At 55.0% G+C, this 15021-nt stretch overlaps 1 protein-coding gene across 31 annotated transcripts in view; it reads left to right on the top strand.

Annotated features, from left to right (window-relative positions):
• NFASC (neurofascin) overlaps positions 1-15021 on the top strand; it is an 84040-nt gene that overhangs the window by 12408 nt on the left and 56611 nt on the right. Inside the window, exon 1 of one of the 31 annotated variants that reach the window (XM_027695393.1) lies at positions 441-459. The exons of the other annotated variants lie outside the window; for them this stretch is intronic. The gene's annotated coding sequence lies outside the window, so the exon portion shown is untranslated. Of the gene's footprint in view, positions 1-440; positions 460-15021 lie in introns of those variants that run through there. 31 annotated transcript variants of the gene reach the window in all.

Here is a 15021-nt window from a genome sequence, read left to right as displayed (position 1 = left end):
GGATCACCCCCAATTCCTGCCTCTCCATCCCCAATTCCTGCCTCTCCATCCCCAATTCCTGCCTCTCCACCCCAAATTCCTGCCTTCCCCGCGCCGGGATCACCCCCAATTCCTGCCTCTCCCCTGCCCTGGAATCACCCCCAATTCCTGCCTCGCCCGAGCCCCCCCCGCGCCCCAGCACCGCCCTGGTGGGGAGCGCGATCCCCTGGCGGCAGCCGGAGCCCGCTTGGCAGGAAAGCGTCTCCCTGAGTTAATTTTATGCGGGGCAGGAACAGTTCGGGCTCCGCCGAAACCTGCTGGGAGGAGACGCTTTCCCTCCGCCCGGCTCCGGATGCCTCCGGAGCGCTGGGATGCTCCAGGAGCTGAAGGCGGAGGAGCAGCGGGTGCTGTCGGGTGCTGCATCTCCCGTGTGAGCTCCCGGGGCTCGGGGAAGGTCCTGCCAGCGGTGCGGGCACTGCAGTAAGTGATTCAGCAGAACGGCCGGAGCCACGAGGGGTTGGGAGGAGGCGGCTGCTCCGCTCGCTTTTCTTGGGCTCCGCTCGCTTTTCTTGGGCTCCGCTCGCTTTTCTTGGGCTCCGCTGCCTCTGAGCCCTGCCCGGGGGGTGCTGGAGCGCTGTGGTGGCACGGGATGGAAGCCCCGCGGTCCTGGGGGGGTGTTTTGGGGTGTGGAAAGGTCCCGCAGCTCGAGGTAGGACATCTCACACCGGAGCCGGAGTGTCGAGGGCAGTTTGGGAGCAGGAAGGGTTTCAGGGGCATTCGGAGCATGGTTTGTGCAGTGGGCAAAACCAGAAGGGCAAAGTCAGGATCTGGGAGCAAAATTGGATTAGTTTTCTTTTTCCCAGCTCTAGAAGGGCAGGAAAGCCTGTGCTGGCCCAAATGTTTCCCCACAAACCTGAGCCAACCCCCTCCTCAGCCTCTTTTCCCCGGACTGGGGGGATTTGCACTTCTCAGGCTTCATCTCGTGTCTTGCACTAAATAACATCCTCCGCAGGGCTTATCAGGACTGTGGCTGCAGGGCAAAGAGGGGCTTAATTAACAAAGGGGCTTAATTAACTCATACTCTTGCTCTCCGGTTTGGTACCAGCCAGGCTGGTCCCTGAGCAATCCCAGAGCTGCTCAAACGAGCGTGGTGGAAGATGAGGGTCCCTGCGACCCCCCCCCGACCCCTCTGCACTTCCATTGCCCCAGAGCTGGAAATGCTGCTGCTGGAGAGGGGAGAATCGGTGAAACCTTCCGAAATCCCTGGCTGGGACGTCCCCGTGCCGGGCTGGCCCTGCTGCCCTGCAGAGGATGATGAGGGTCCGTCTCAGCCCTGCGGGGCCGGAACAAAAGGGAGCTGCATCTGGGAACAAAACGCGTCGTCCCAGCCCAGGACGCGGGGCCAGGCCCTGGCTGGCACTCAGAGCCTCTCCTTGCCCGCCTGGGCACCGCAGGGGACAGAGTGGGCAGTGTCCTGTGCCACAGCTCCCGCATTATTCCCGCAGGAACACCCAGCCAGGGCCGGGAGGGACGGGGGAAGAGAGCCCGAGTCACTGCTGGCAGCTGCTGTGCCTCGGCTGGAGGGGCTGGGACAGCCCTGAGGGGCTGGGGAGAGGGTCTTGGAGAGCAATTTGGTGGTTTTTGGGCTGGTGGGTCCGTGCTTTTGGGATGTTGGGGGGTCTTGGAGCTCTGGGAGGGGCTCAGCACATCCTCCCCAGCACGAGGAGACACTTTGTGTTCGGGACAGAGAGATGGAGATCCTCAACCCGAGCTCTGGAGGGGGGAAAGTGTGTCTTGAGTGGGAGAGGCAAAGGGAGGTGACTCTGCTGCTGGAGGAGATTTTCTATAAATCCTTGGATTTGGGACATTTGCAGGGGGATGGGCTGGGAATTCTGCTCCCGTGTCCTGCTGACTGGTGTCCCGAGGGTACGGGGAGAGTCACCTCGGGGTGAGACCTGCTCTGTGTGTCTGTCCTGCACCCAGACCCCTCCCCGTGCTCTCGGATCCCCTCCCTGTGCCGTGGCTGGTGCTGCTGTTCATTGGGTTCAATCCCTGTTATCTCAGCATGTCTTTCCAATCTCCTCCCGGTCAGGCAGGGGTGACATGGGCATCCAACCCCTGAATTCCTGCTCCCAGGGCTTCCTGTCACCGAGGCAGAGCCGTGGCTGGGCCTGGATGGAAAGAGCCCGGCCCTCCGTGGGGGTGGGCTGTAAATCCAGCCCTCACCAGAGGCGTCTGTGCCTTCCAGTTTAATTAGGATGCTTCCCTTTTAATCCAGAGAGCTTCGGGGCAAGGTGGAAAAGTGCTCTCCTGACTTCTGGGCTTACTAAGGAGCTTTTTCTTGCCAAAGGAGTCGGTGGCTCTGTGGTAATCTGGGGGTAAGCTGATTGCACCTCCTGCTCCCCTGCACTGGGGGTTGTTTGCTGTGGGATGGGGGTCATTCCAGAGCCGTTCTGGGTGCCCCCCCAGGGCAGAGATCAGGCAGTGGGGTCAGGCACTGCAGCCCCAAGGCCGTGGCAGGAGGTTTAGAGCACCCTGCAGCCTCTGGGCATGAGGAGATGGAGATGATGGAGGTGAAGTCCTCAGGGAGCTGATTAGTGACGTCCTCCTCCCACAAACTGGGCATTTTCATTACTCTTTAATGACAGGCTTTGTCTGTCCTGCTTTGCCCAAACCCTCCTTGCACTAAGATGCTTTGGCTCCTGAGACCCTGGAAAGCTCAGTGCAGCCCACCAGGGCTGGCTCAGGGCTTTGGAGGAATGCAAAAGGCACGTTAGGAGCTGCTGACCTGGAAATCTGCCTCCCTGCTCTCCTCCACCCGTCCAGGGGGGCTCGGGGGCTGTGTGGTCCAAGGAGGATGTTGCATCCCTGTCGTCCCCAGCACACAAATCCAGCCTTTCCCCTGCTGAGGGGGGAAAAAAGCTGCTCCCTGAGTGCTCCAGGTCTGACAGGGGCTTGGATTTTGATGCTTTGGGTGCTTTGGGTGCTTTGGGTGCTTTGGGTGCTTTGGGTGTAGGCACTGGAGAGGCTGCACCGTGTTCTCTCCATCAGTCCCTCCTGGCTGTTGGTGTAACTCGATCTGATTCCAGTGAAAGCCTCCCCAAGGGCTGACTGGGAAACCTGTCCTGAAATCCCTGGGAGCAGCCCCCGTGTCTCAGTGTTGCTGGTTTGGTTGCTGCTGGTTTGGTTGCTGCTGTTTTTTTGCAGGACGGGCTCCGTCACACGTCTGTTGGGGGGAATCGTTTCCATGAGGCCAGAGCTGCCTGCAGGTCCCTCTGCCCTGCCTGTAGCTCGAGTCAGCCTTTCTCCTGCCCATGAACCCTCTGAATTTGGGAATGCAGAAACTGGAATCCGTGGATAAGCTCAGTTTTGCTGCCTTTTGTGTTCCCCCTCCCGTTTCCTCGGCGTCTTTCCTCCCCTGCCCATAATTGTTGAGGCGAGTCCCAGTTCCACCCCCCTGTGCTGGAGAGGCCCAGGAGCCATCAATCCCCATGGAATATCCAGCAGCCACTTTGCTGGGAAGGAGTGAGGGGGGTGTGATGCTTGGCAGGCTCACCTTGGAGCATCCCAGTTTGGAACATCCCAGATCTGTCCCCAAACGTGCCTTGGGGCTGATGTGACAAACTGATGGCACTGGCAGCACTCAGAGCATGGAAAACACATTTCCAGGCATCTCCCTCCGTAGGAGGAATTTGCATAAAACTGCACAGAAAATAATTAGCATCAAATGGCTGCACTGAGGCTCTTGGCTGGGTAATGGACTCTCAGGGGGTGAGCGGGGAGGGGGCACTGCTGGCCCCCCCTCTTGGAATTGTTTCTCCTGTCACAGCCCCAGCAAACCCTCTGCCTGTTCCAGAGGGAAGGGGAGAAGCTGTCCCTGTGAGCTGTGATTCCCAGAGGGAATTGCTCTCCCAGCTCTGGTGGGGTGGGATTTGTAAGGAGGTTTTTGGTTTCTCAGCCAGCCTGTGACTGTGGCAGGACATGGTCCTCTAATGGAGTCAGCTGCTCACACATCCTGATGGTTTTTGCTTTGCTGGGGCACTTCCTTTCCTGCAGTAACAGGATTTCTCTGCCCCTCCCTGGCAGGAAAGGGCTGAGAGGGAGAGAAGAGTAATAGGATTCCAGAATGAGGTTTGGGTTGGAAGGGACTTTAAAGATCAGCCCATTCCACCCCCTGCCATGGGCAGGGACACCTTCCACTGTCCCAGGTTGCTCCAACCTGGCCTTGGACACTTCTAGGGATGGGGCAGCCACAGCTTCTCTGGGCAACCTGTGCCAGGGCCTCCCCACCCTCCCAGGGAAGGATTTCTCCCTCATATCCAATCTAAACGTCCTCTCTGTCAGTGAGAAGCCATTCCCCCTTGTCCTGTCCCTCCAGGCCCTTGGAAATAGTCTCTCTCCCTGTTTCCTGTGGCTTCTTCAGGTACCCAAAGGGCACAATCAGTTTACCCCAAAACTTTTCCTCTCCAGGCTGAACAATCCCGACTCTCCCAGCAGAGCTGCTCCATCCCTCTGATCCTCTCGGTGCCTCCCCTGGACTCGCTCCAGCAGCTCCAAGTCCTTCCATGTGGGGATCCAGCACGGCCTGGGGGGTGTCTGGGGGCAGAGGGTGGGCAAGGGGTGGCTCAGGGGGCAGAGGGTGGGCAAGGGGTGGCTCAGGGTGCCCCCCTCATCCCCCCATTGCTGCATCCACAGCCCGGAGTCACCTCCTGGTGCCCGAGCAGGTTTGGCACTCGGAGTAAAAATAATCAAAACTAAAGAATATTCCAACTGGGATGGGAAATCTCTGGCAGGAGCAGCTCCTGCTGGCTCGGGCTGAGAGGGGAGCTGAGCTAGAGGAGCAGGAGAGGGGGGCTGAAAGCAGGGCAGGGCCGAGCAGCCTCTCTGCCAAGGGCTCAGAGCCTCCCTTCCAGGAGGTTTTTGCCTCTAATTAAGTCCTGCAACGACAAAAAAGGGCACTCGGGCTGGTGCTTCAGGGCTGGCAGCGCAGAAAGGGCCTTTTTCCTCTTTTAACATTAAATCAGCAGCTTTTGGCCGGGGGGGGGGGGGGGGGGGGAGGAACCGGGGGGGGGGGGGGGGGGGCTCAGAGCCCTCCCTCATCTCTCATGAATAATTTCCGAGCTCCCAGCTCGTTTCCCCCTCCCCCTTTTCCGCCCAGGAAGGCGGTTCCGCGCATGGATACGGGTTGCCATGGCAACGCGCCAGGGATGCGCTCCCGAGGGATGGGAAGGAGCGGGAGGGAGGGAGGGAGAGCATGGGGGGGGGCTCGGGACCCCCCAAAACGGGGCCTGAAACCCTGTCGGGGTGTCTGATGCTCCAGATTCCCCTGCTCTGAGCCGGGGGTGGGATTCTGTGACATTCCAGAGCCTAAAGGGATTCTGTGCCTGGATTCTGTGCCTGGATTCTGTGCCTGGATCCTGCAGGATTCATTGCTCCTTCCTGGAAATGCTGGTTTTTCCAGAACTCAACGCTCACCTCTTGCATTCCCCGAGATTTGATTTAATTTGATTTAATGGCCCTGGAATTTAACCCTCTTCTCCCAGCCGGACAAAACCCCACGGGCAGGGGAGGGGAGAGCCCCAAATTTCCGCCTCTCCCTGGGCATGGAGCTGCTTGGAGTCTTCCAGTTGGATTTGCAGCTGTTCCCTGAAACTGCAGCTCCCTCCAGAAAACTGCAGAGCACACAAAGGGTTACAGATTCCTGCAGGTTTTTGCCCAGTTTTCTGAGCTCTGGGAGCTGATTTTCTGGGAATTGTCTGCATTCCTGAGCAGGAGGGAGGCTCTGCTTGGCATCCTCGGGGTCACATGGGGCCCCTTTGGATGCCAGGGGAAGGATCCTGAGGTTGTCACCCAGAATAGATGCTCGTTCCAAGGCTAATTGCACTCCAATAATGGAGAGTCCAACTTTCCCTGCTCCCAGAATTCCTGGAGAATGCCTGACACTTTGAAGAGCCAACCAGGGGAATAAGCAGCTGTTTGTGAGTGTAGCATCATTAAAATGAGGGAAAAACATGCCTGGCTTTATCAAGCTGCTTCCACGGGCCAGGTTCTGATGGGATTGTGATTCCAGAGTTACTTTGGGAAGTGTTTGCTGATCGTGTCTCCAGGGGAACAGGGTTTGGGAATCTTCCTGTGCCTGAAAAGGTGCAGACCTGATTCTCTGCCCACCTTTGTCAAAGGAATGTCTCAGCCAGGGGTTTTCCAAATTCTTTTCCCTCTCAGATGGGGGTGAACCCTTGGGATCTGTGCACTCCCAGCAACAGCACCTGGAAAACGCTGGGAATTCCTTTATATCCAGGCAAGAAAACACCAGTGGTCCTGCTTGGGAATGAGCCAGAGCTCATTACCAGGAGCCTCCCGGTGCCTTCTGACAGGGCTGGTGCTGCTTTTACCACTTTGTGGTGCTGAGCATGGACTGATCTGCAAACAGGCGTGAAAATCCCATCCTGAAATTGGAGCAGAACCCCAGAGCCGGGAGCAGAACCGGCTCTAAAGCTGCAGTTGGGGGGCTCAGGCTCAGCCCTGCAGGGCTCAGGCTCGTGCAGCTCTGCCTTTGTTCCTAAAGCTGCTCCTGGGGTCGGGGCAGATCCTTAGGAACTGTTCTAGCAGGGCCTGGGGGGGCAAAGCCCAGCTCTGATCACTTGTTGTGGCTTAAACCCAATGGAAAGGGGCTCTTCCCTCCCCCCTGCTCCGGGAGGGGGTCAATAAATGAGCTGTGAAAGTGTCTCCGGGGAGGGATGATTTTTTAATGGAGTTCTCTTTTAAAACATGGATCTGCCTTCTCAACGTTCTTAAAGCGGGGAAATGTCTAAAATGGGGTTTGGCAGTTCAGAGCTCCCACTGGGATTGGAGCCTGGAATTCTGTGGCAGCACTGGAGGAATCAGGGTGAACCTTCCACTGGTGGTTCAGGTGTGCTCTGGAACTGCAGCCAGCCCTGAGCAGTGGAAAATTCAGGATCAGTGGAAAATTCGGGATCAGTGCCTTGCATACGTTTTTTTTCTTTACATGGACCTCTGTGTGAAGAAACTCAAATTTACCCTTTTTTTAAATCAAAATTAGAGTGTTTGGATTCTCTCTCGCCAACCCTGAGCTCACACAGTTCCTTCCCTGCGAGAACAACGTCGCTGGGAAAAAGTCAGGAAAAAAAAAGGAGAGAAACCCTTTCAAAAGCCACGTGAAGAACATTTACTGCTGTTTTCCACATCACCTCAGCCAAGGAGGAACATGCCCTGCATTTCTCTGTTATCCTGGGGAAGGATAATAGAGGGTTTTTTTGGAAAGCTGAGTGGGGCTGAGCCCCTGCCAGGGGTGGGATTGTTCCCCCCCTGCCCGAGTTTGGCCGGGAAAAGCTTATCAGTGTTTTACTGGAAACCAAAACTGCATTTCAGCTCCAATTCTGGCACCCAGAACTCAAAGAAATTGCTGGTCCAGCCCTTATCCCCAACCCCTCCTCGTTACTCCCCTTCTCTCTCAGCTCCCTGTCTCTCTCTCTCTGGGTTTAATGGCTTTTACACAGGGGTTTAATGGCTTTTACACGGATATTTTGCAGAGCTCTGGTGAGCTGGAGATGAGCTCCAGCAGCTAAATATTGAAATTTTCCTTTCCTTTGTCTTCTGCTTGTCTTTTAAACTCTGTCACTTTACCCAGTGAGGTTTCCTCCTGCTCCCAGTCGCCTCAGCAGGAGGAGATTTGTGTTTGCAAGGGTTTGTAGGACACGGTTTCATCACTTCCAGGGATATTTTGCAACACAGAGGAGGTAGATAAAGATCTTCAGCTGTGGCCTCACAGCCTTTTTTAAAGCAAACACTAAACACCAGCCTGGTCCTTCAACAGGCACCTAAATCCCTTTATTATTATTATTATTATTATTATTATTATTACTATTATTATTATTATTATTATTATTATTATTATTATTATTAATTTTTTAAACACAGGGACCAAGCCTGAAGGTTCAGAGCTGGTTTTGTGCCAGCTTCATTATGCAGGAGCCAAATGCTTCTCCCAATTAACTCATTGCTGTTCTGGGGGGGGCTCAGGAGGCAGATGGAGGGGCTGTGCCCCCCCTGCCAATGAGGAGCTGCCAAGGGGTGACAATTTGATGCAGAGAAACGGGAAAACTTGTGAAAGCATCGCTGAGAAATCCCAGGGAATGGTGTTTCCCTCCTAGTTCTGAGCTCAGGGTAATAAATAACGTGTGATTTCTCACCAGGGGAAAACACTCTGCCTGTCATCAGGGGCTGGCAGGATTCAGTGTTGTGCTTTATTGTGAGCTACGAGGGCTGTGACTGGTTTTAGGTTTGGTTATTGTTGTTGAAGTTTTGGTTTAGTCGTGGTGGTGGTTGATGTTGGGTTTAGGGTTCGTTTGGTCGGTGAATTTTTGGTGTTTGGAGCAGCAGTTTTGATGGAGAACAAAAATGTCTTGGTTAAAGGGAGTATGATGGAGTGAGTGGGTGTTGGTGGGTTGGTGAGGTTGACATTAAAGATGGGGGGAAGAAGTTTAATTGTTGTATTAAGCTCCAGGGTGTTTGTTGATGTTGAAGGTTCTTGTAGCTGAAAATTGTGTTTGGGGACAGGAGTGGGAACGGGGCCACCAAACCCTGCCAGGAGACACCCAGACCATCACATCTGGGTCAGTTTGGGAAATAAACTCCATCCCTGGAAGTCTCCAAGGCCGGCTTGGAGCAACCCCAAGCTGGTGGAAGGTGTCCCTGCCCAGGGCATGAACTTTGTGGTCCCTCACAACCCAAACCATCCTGGGATTCTGGGATTCAGCTCCGAGATGGTTGGTGGGATCTGAGGGAGGAAGGGGGGCTGAAGGTGCCCCCTCTGCCCAGGTTGGGTGGTGGGTTTGGGGTGGTTTGTGGGGCTGGGTTGGTTTTAACTGCACGACTGATAAATTCCCTGCATGGAAACCTCCAGGGTAAACCTGTGACAGCACCACTGTCACTAAACTTGGAGGAATTGAGGGTCTTTCCCAGAGCTAAAGGACTTTCCAGCTGGACTTGAAATGGGCCAAGAGGTCGAGGAGTTACTGGCAGTGACCAGCTGAAAGCCAAGCAGTGCAGAGAGGGCTTTTCCTTTGGAAAACTGGCTAAAATGTGCATTTGTGTGGCTCGTTCTGCTCTTTTTGGACAGCAATTACAAGACAGGCTTTGTGACTGCAGAGTTTCCCAGTCAAAGGCAGTTTTCTGTGCAGGTTTGTGCTGCTGTGGCAGGTGGGCAGTCCCTGAAAACCAGATTTCCCAGCCATGTGCTCTGTTATCCTGCTTTAATGGCACTTGATAAAGGGGTGTAATGAGAAGGGATGATCTTCCTGTGGTTCCCCGGGTGGAATTTGGGTCCAAGCCCGCACAGGGTGAGGAAAACCTGTTAAAACAGCATTTCTGCAAATTAATAGCAAATCCTGAGAGAGCCAGGCTCACAGACAGCCCTGTTGGCATTTTTGGACGAGGTTTTGAAGGATTTCCCTGTCTTTCCTCCCATTCCTCATGTGCTGCCACCTCCTCCAAAGGGCTGGAATGTCGGATCTGCTGCTGTTCTGCTCCGGGAGCTCCGGGCTTGGGGATGAAATGTCAGAGGCATTTTGCAGAGCAGGGGAAGCAGATGTGCTCCAGGAGGAGCAGAGCAGCTCCCTTACCTCCAGGGGCTCTCCCTGGGTGGTTTATCCCCGGGTTTGGGGGTGAGGATGTGCTCCTGGATGTGCTGGGGGGGGGTGGATGGAGCTGCCTGGTCCCGGGTGGGTGGGTGGAGGACAGGGAGTGTGGCAGCTGCCACCCGAGCTGTGTAAGGTGATCCACCAGCCTGAGGGCCCCGGGGAGGGCTCTGGGGAGGAGCTGGAGCCTGTAACTACAGCTCACTTACGGGATTAATCCTCTCCAGGCGTGTTCCTGCCTTGTCCTGACACCGGAGTGCTGGATCCGGTTACACCCCGGGGGGAGAGGGGACCTGGGCACCCACAGCCAGGAGGATCCTGTGTGGATCCTGCTGGGAATGTGGCATTCCCGGCTCCTGGGAAGGTGCATTCCCGTGTGGAGGGGTGGCTACACAGTCTGGCTTTGTCCCCTGAGCCCTGTGATGCTGCCCATCAGCTCCTGGGAGCTGTCACAGCCCTTGTCCCCCTATGGCAGTGCCACCAAACTGAGGCCACCAGGGATGCTGAATCCCAGCCCAGCTCCCAGGGATTCTGGGCATCACCCTGAGCTGTGCCAGGGGCCCTGTGAGGCTGAAAGCAAGGTTTCCTGCCTGGTGCTCTTTGTAGGGTGGAGAGTTGGGGGGCTGGGATGCAAGGAGTGGGATCAGGATCTGCTTGCTCCTGTGTCTGGTGGTTCCTCTCGCACTGGGCAGGAACTCCAGAGTGTTCCAACAGCCCAGAGTGGCTTTGCCCACGGCTCCAGCCAGCCCTGAGCATTCCAGGCACATCACTGGGGTGAGCAGGGTGTGGGCTGTGACCAAGCAGGGAAGGGAAGGTGATAAATTCAAGCCAAACCATTTCCCAGCCCCTTTTGATCAGAGAAATGCAGAGCCCTCCTCTCTCTGCGTGCTGCATCCATCAGCTTTACCCACAGAACCACGGAATACCCCGAGCTGGAAGGGACACTCAGGGGTCACTGAGCTCAACTCCTGGCCCTGCACAACCCCAGGAACCCCACCCTGACCCGAGAGTGTCATGCAGACACTTCCACCCTCGGAGGGGCTCAGGCTGGACAAGCCCCCCAGCTCTGGGTGCCCTCCTGGGCTGTGCCCTGCAGCAGGAGCAGGAGCAGGAGCAGGAGCAGGAGCAGGAGCAGGGCAGGCTCTGGGAGCCAGGAGGCTTTTCCAGAGCTGCAGGGGCTGTTTATAGCCGGTGATTAGCACTTGGCTGATCACCAGGGCCAGATGCTGCAGCCCCGGCAGGCAGGGGTGGCCAGGGGACACTGTGGGGACAGGGGGACACTGTGGGGACAGGCAGGAACCGTGCCCTGCCCTGCTCTGCTCCCCCCTGGAGCAGCGTGGGAGGGACGGCCCTGGAGAGTGGTTGTGCTGGAAGGGGATGGCTCTGTCCTGTCACCTCCACCTCTCCCGGGGGAGAACCTCAGGGAGCTGCCAGTGCTGCCCCTGGGGTTGGGTTTGCTCCCCCAAGATGCCCGAGTGTCCCTCGCAGTCACCACCCAACAATTGTGGGGTTGGAACTCCTGCTCTGGGGTGGGGATGGCAGTGGAGGAGCTCCCAGACCAGCCCCAGTATCCCCCAGTATCCCCCAGTATCCCCCACTGGCGAGTGAAGGGGCACAGGGAGGGTCCCAGGCAGCACCAACCCGGCTGCCAACACAGCCACGTCCTGTGCCCCCAAACTGCCCCTTAAACTCCTCCTTGAGACACTTTCCCACCTGGATTTTTTCCTTTTTAAACTCCTCCTTGAGACACTTTCCCACCTGGATATTTTTCCTTTTTAATCCATATTTTTCGCACCAGTTCCTTTTCTTGATCCTCCTAAACGAAGCAACGTCCTAATTAACTCAGGGACTGTGTATTTTTTCTTGTAATATAAGCAAAGCTGTTAAATAATTTCCCCTCAAATTTACAGTTGAAAATGATGGTTTTTTTCCTCTTACCTGTAACCCACCCCACCCTAAATGCCCTCCATGCCCAAGACAGAAACTCTCCACACCCCCTTTGTTTCCAGCCAGTGAAACTCCGATGAATTGGGTTTTTTTTCTTACTCTCTTTGGCTGATGAAAGGAAAAGCCCCGGGAGGGTGGGAAGCTGATTAGCAGGGCTGGTGTGACCCGCTGCCCCCGGGGTGGCCCCCGAGCCCATCCCATGGATCAGCTGCCGTGGGGCCAATTCCCAGCTGCCGTGGGGGCTCCAGGGGGAGGGATGTGCATCCTTGCTTTCCATGGAAAGTTTCGTGCTCTCCTGTCCCCCCCCCCCCCCCGCCCGTGACCGGTTTGTAAAGGTTAAATGGTATTTTCTGATTAAGCTCTGAGTGATCTCAGCTCATTTCCCACTCCTGCCATATCTTTTGTCTGACCTTGGGGTAACGTTTAACCTCGGCAGGCTCCAGCCCTTCTCCCTAATAGAATGACACCATTTCCTTACATTACCAGGAGGACAGGATGATAAATTAATTCACATTTATGTGGTGCCGGGATCCAACCGTGACGGATGAAGGAGCTGCTCTCGGGGGTGATGAGCTGCTCCAGGAGAGGGTGATTGAACTCCCCAAACCATAACGACTCCCTGCTCTCCCACCCTGCAAAATGCAGCCTCAGCTCCAGGGGCAATCATCCCATCCCTCCTATTCCCAAGTATTTCTGGAACAGGATCCCGGGTGCAGCTGGAAGGTCAGCTGAGCCACTGAGAGAAGCTCAGGCACAAATCTCCTTAGTGCCAGCACCAGCTCTGAAATTCAGGGATTGATGGGTTCATTCCCACTTCCCACGTGTTGCCCTGGGTGGATCCACAGGGATTCTGCCTCGGTGTTGGCTGGGGGGGTGATTTTAGGGAGCCATCCTTGTTCCTGGGGATATCAGGGAGCTTTCTCTCAATGCTCGGTGCTTTTAAAACTCCCTGCAGGGCTTGGGGTTGAACCTCACCCAGGAGAGATCCAGGAAGGGAAAGGAAAACACAGGATGGGGCAAAAATCCCACGGAGGAGGGAGACAAGAAAACAGGGGAGGAGAAATGGCTGGGAAATCTGATTTTCAGGGACTGCCCACCTGCCACAGCAGCACAAACCTGCACGGAAAATTGCCTTTGACTGGGTAACTCTGCAGTCACCCTAACTGCCTCCTTAGAAGACACAATCCTTAAAAAAGTGTTCCTTAAAGACACATCCCTTCCAGATGTGCTCCTCAAAGGTGTGCTCCTTGAAAACACACCACAAAGATGTGCTCCTTAAAGACATAATCCTTGAAAATGTGCTCCTTAAAGACACACAATCCTTAAAAATATGTTCCTTAAAGACAACAATCCTTAAAAATGTGCTCCTTGAAGACACAACCCTTAAAAATGTGCTTCTTAAAGACAACAATCCTTAAAAATATGTTCCTTAAAGACACAACCCTAGAAAATGTGCTCCTTAGAGACACACAGTCCTTAAAAATATGTTCCTTAAAGACACGATCCTTTAAAAATGTGCTCCTTAAAGACACAATCCTTAAAATTGTGCTCCTTAAAGATGTGCTGAAAGTGCAATGGGACAAAGAGATGGGCAGTTAATTATCCCGAACAAACAGGGCCTGCCTGGAGTTTCCCGGAGTTTTTCCGGAGGGTTTTGGCAGGATGGTGCCTCTGCAGCCTCTGCTGCTGCAGGTTGTGGTTGGGGAAATGTCCTTTTCTTCAGAGCACGGGGAAAAAAGATGTGTTTGGGGACTCCTCTGGGGTTGCAGCAGGTACAGAGATGACTCTGAACCCTCAATATCTCAGCTCAGGAGCAGTTTCCCTGGCTTTCCTTTTTCCCTGGGATCAGAGGGTGCTCAGGACACTCCCTGCAGCCCTGAAGTTGCTGAATGGGTGGGAATGGTGGGTTTTTAAGGAGGAGAAGACAGGATGCAAATGGATTTGCTGGGGTTTGCTGTGACAGTTGTTTCCCAGAACAATTGTGAGAGCTGGGTGCCAGGAACGGGCACAAAGCTCCTCTCTCTCCTCCAGGCAGAGGGGATGGGAGCACTGCCACCCCACAGGGAAAGGGCACGTCCATCCCTCGGGATGGGAATGCCAGGGATCATCTCCTGCCTTGGCCATCATGTCCTTCCTTCTTTCCATTGGTTCCTGCCCTGTAATTCAGCATTTGCTTTGAGTGGTTTCTCAGGGATGTTGTCAGGATGTGACTGTGCATCATTCCATGGAATCCCAGGATGATTTGGGTTGGAAGGGACCTTAAAGACCATCCCATCCCACACCCTGCCATGGGCAGGGACACCTTCCACTAGCCCAGGTTGCTCCAACCTGGTCTTGGACACTTCCAGGGATGGGGCAGCCACAGCTTCTCTGGGCAACCTGTGCCAGGGCCTCCCCACCCTCCCAGGGAAGAATTCCTTCCCAATATCCCACCTAATCCTGGCCTCTGGCACTTTGAAGCCATTCCCTGTGTCCTGTCCCTCCACCCCTTGTCCCCAGTCCCTCTCCAGCTCTCCTGGAACCCCTTTAGGCCTTGGAAGGGGCTCTCAAGTCCCTGGAGCCTTCCCTTCCCTCTCCCAGCCTGGGATTCGCATCCACAAGTGCCTTTGAAATCAATGTTTTTCATTATCTGAAACCAAGAGCGTTTTTTCTTTTGGTGGAAACGTTGCTCTGTGCTATTCAATCAGCATTAATTAAGCAGCTGACATGCAATAAATGGTGCTGCAGGAATGTTCCTGGGAACAGCAGCTCCTCAAGTTTTACTGTTCCTCTTCCAGCTGTAAATAAGGATAAATGTCTAATTGCTGCTGAAAGCATCCTGCTGGACCTAATGAGCTGATTAAAAACAATCCCTCATCGTGGACCTCTTTAATTTTATTTAACTTCAACCAGAGATTCCCTTTACTCCCTGGTTCTGTGGCTGCTCTCAGCCCTCCTGGCTGAGCTGAGGTTGTTTTCCAGCAGTGGGGCCGTAGGGAAGGGATTTGTTTCCATTGTTATTCCACAAGGTCTCATTTCATTCAACTGGTGGGAAGGGAAATTAATTTCCAGCCCTTCCCCGGTGCCATTTGTGCCCCCAGGGAAGTCCTCAGGTTCTGCATCCCACGTGTTGCTGTTTGCAGGGATGGGGCTTTGGGAATTCTGAGCCAAATTCCGGCCAAATCAGCCCTGGGAGGGGATCCATGTCCTGGATCCTTGTGCTGGCTTGGCCTGCAGTGGGTTCTGGCTGAGAGTTGGATCTCTGCAGCAAGAGGAGATGTTCCCACACATCCTTTGATTCCAGCTCTGGAGCCAGAGGGGAAGGGAGTGGATTTTGTGGGATGAGGAGCCTCATCCAGCTCATCCTGCTGGTCAGGGACGAACCAGCCCTCCCAGCACTCCTGGCTGAGCCACCCAGACCCTGCAGGAACGTGCTGGTGCCGAGCAGATGGAGAGGGGA

This window comes from Neopelma chrysocephalum, unplaced genomic scaffold (genome assembly GCF_003984885.1).
Source record: "Neopelma chrysocephalum unplaced genomic scaffold, ASM398488v2 Primary Assembly neopelma1_100, whole genome shotgun sequence".
In the NCBI taxonomy this organism is placed as follows: domain Eukaryota; kingdom Metazoa; phylum Chordata; class Aves; order Passeriformes; family Pipridae; genus Neopelma; species Neopelma chrysocephalum.
This window is presented reverse-complemented; position numbering and strand designations above follow the sequence as displayed.